The following is a 2,310-nucleotide window of genomic DNA, read 5'->3' as shown; positions in this document are numbered from 1 at the left end:
CCTCTTCAGAGGAAGAATAGTCATCAGAGCTCATGAATGGTAAAAGGAGGTTCAATGGAATCTCTATGGTCTCTAGATAAGCCTCAGATTCCTTTGGTTCCTCAAAGAAAAACTCCTTATAGGTCAATGGATGTCCCAGGAGGTCTTCCTTACTAGGATTCACGTCCTTCTCCTCCTCTCTGGGTTCGGCCACACCAAGTAAGGTTATGACCTTGCACTCTCTTTTTAGATTCTCTTCTGTATTGCTTGGGAGAGTACTAGGAGGAGTTTCAGTGACTCTTTTACTCAGCTGGCCCACTTGTGCCTCCAAATTTCTAATGGAGGACCTTATTTCATTCATGAAACTTAGAGTGGCCTTAGATAGATTAGAGACTATATTTGCTAAGCTAGATGGATTCTGCTCAGAATTCTCTGTCTGTTGCAGAGAGGATGATGGAAAAGGCTTGCTATTGCTAAACCTGTTTCTTCCACCATTATTAAAGCCTTGTTGAGGCTTTTGTTGATCCTTCCATGAGAAATTTGGATGATTTCTCCATGAGGAATTATAGGTGTTTCCATAGGGTTCTTCCATGTAATTCATCTATGCTATTGCAGGGTTCTCAGGATCATAAGCTTCTTCTTCAGAAGATGCTTCTTTAGTACTGTTGGATGTAGCTTGCAATCCATTCAGACTCTGAAAAATCATATTAACTTGCTGAATTAATATTTTATTCTGAGCCAATATGGCATTCAGAGTATCATTTTCAAGAACTCCCTTCCTCTGAGGTGTCCCATTACTCACAGGATTCCTTTTAGAAGTGTACATGAACTGGTTATTTGCAACCATGTCAATGAGTTTCTGAGCTTCTGCAGGCGTTTTCTTTAGGTGAATGGATCCACCTGCAGAATAGTCCAATGACATCTTTGATAATTCAGACAGACCATCATAGAATATATCCAGGATGGTCCATTCTGAAAGCATGTCAGAAGGACAATTTTTGGTCAGTTGCTTGTATCTCTCCCAAGCTTCATAGAGGGATTCACCTTCTTTCTGTTTGAAGGTTTGAACATCCACTCTAAGCTTGCTAATCTTTTGAGGAGGAAAGAACTTGGCTAACAAAGCCGTGACCAGCTTATCCCAAGAGTTCAGACTATCTTTAGGTTGAGAGTCCAACCATATTCTAGCTCTGTCTCTTACAGCAAATGGGAAAAGCATAAGCTTGTAGACCTCGGGATCAACCCCATTGGTCTTAACAGTATCACAGATTTACAAGAATTCAGTTAAGAACTGAAAGGATCTTCTGATGGAAGTCCATGAAACTTGCAATTCTGTTGCAGCAGAGAAACTAATTGAGGCTTTAGCTCAAAATTGTTTGCTCCAATGGCAGGAATTGAGATGCTTCTTCCATGTAAGTTGGAATTTGGTGCAATAAAGTCACCAAGCATCTTCCTTGCATCTCCACCATTATTATTATTTTCGGCCATGTCTACTTCTTTTTTGAAAATTTCTGTCAGATTTTCTCCAGAGAGTTGTGCTTTAGCTTCCCTTAGCTTCCTCTTCAGAGTCCTTTCAGGTTCAGGATCAGCTTCAACAAGAATGTTCTTATCCTTGTTCCTGCTCATATGAAAAAGAAGAGAACAGAAAAGAAAATATGGAATCCTCTATGTCACAGTATAGAGATTCCTTATATGAGTATAAGAAGAGAAGGATGGAAGAAAGAAAAGATAAGAATTCGAACACAGAGGAGAAGAGTTAGTTCGAATTTTTGAGTAGAAAAGAAGTGTTAGTAGATAAATATATAGAAGGAGTTGAGAGAGAGGAAAATTCAAAAATTAAAAATAAAATGAAAAATATTTTTTTGTTTTTAAATTCGAAATTTAAGATGGGAAATTAAATTAAAATTTAAGACAATTAGTTAATTAAAACAAATTTTGAAAAAGGGGTTAGTAATTTTCGAAAATAAGAGAGAGAAAAGTAGTTAGGTGGTTTTGAAAGAGATATGATTGAAATAGTAAACTTTTAAAATCAAACAAAAAGTTAAGCGGTTATTTGAAAAAGATTTGAAAATCAATTTTGAAAAGATAAGTGGTTAGAAAAGATTTTGAAATTGATTTTGAAAAAGATGTGATTGAAATTTATTTTGAGAAAAGATTTGAAAAAGAAATTTAAAAATATTTGATTTTGAAAATTAAAGTTGATTACTTGACTAACAAGAAACAAAAAGATATGATTTTAAAATTTAAAGATTGAACCTTTCTTACTAGGCAAGTAACAAACTTAAAATGTTTTGAATCAATCACATTAATTGTTAGCATTAATTTCGAAAATAT

General features: G+C 35.2%; 1 non-coding gene across 1 annotated transcript; it reads left to right on the top strand.

Annotated features, from left to right (window-relative positions):
- The first annotated feature begins 955 nt into the window (after positions 1–955).
- On the top strand, positions 956–1,063 carry LOC148574247 (small nucleolar RNA R71). The gene has a single exon (XR_015906794.1). It is a non-coding gene; the product is annotated as a small nucleolar RNA R71 (small nucleolar RNA).
- The last annotated feature ends 1,247 nt before the right edge of the window (positions 1,064–2,310 follow it).

Source organism: Arachis ipaensis, chromosome B2 (assembly GCF_059453495.1).
Source record: "Arachis ipaensis isolate K30076 ecotype BB chromosome B2, ASM5945349v1, whole genome shotgun sequence".
Taxonomy (NCBI): Eukaryota; Viridiplantae; Streptophyta; class Magnoliopsida; order Fabales; family Fabaceae; genus Arachis; species Arachis ipaensis.
The sequence above is the reverse complement of the archived record's forward strand: the minus strand, read 5'-3'. Positions and strand labels throughout refer to the sequence as shown.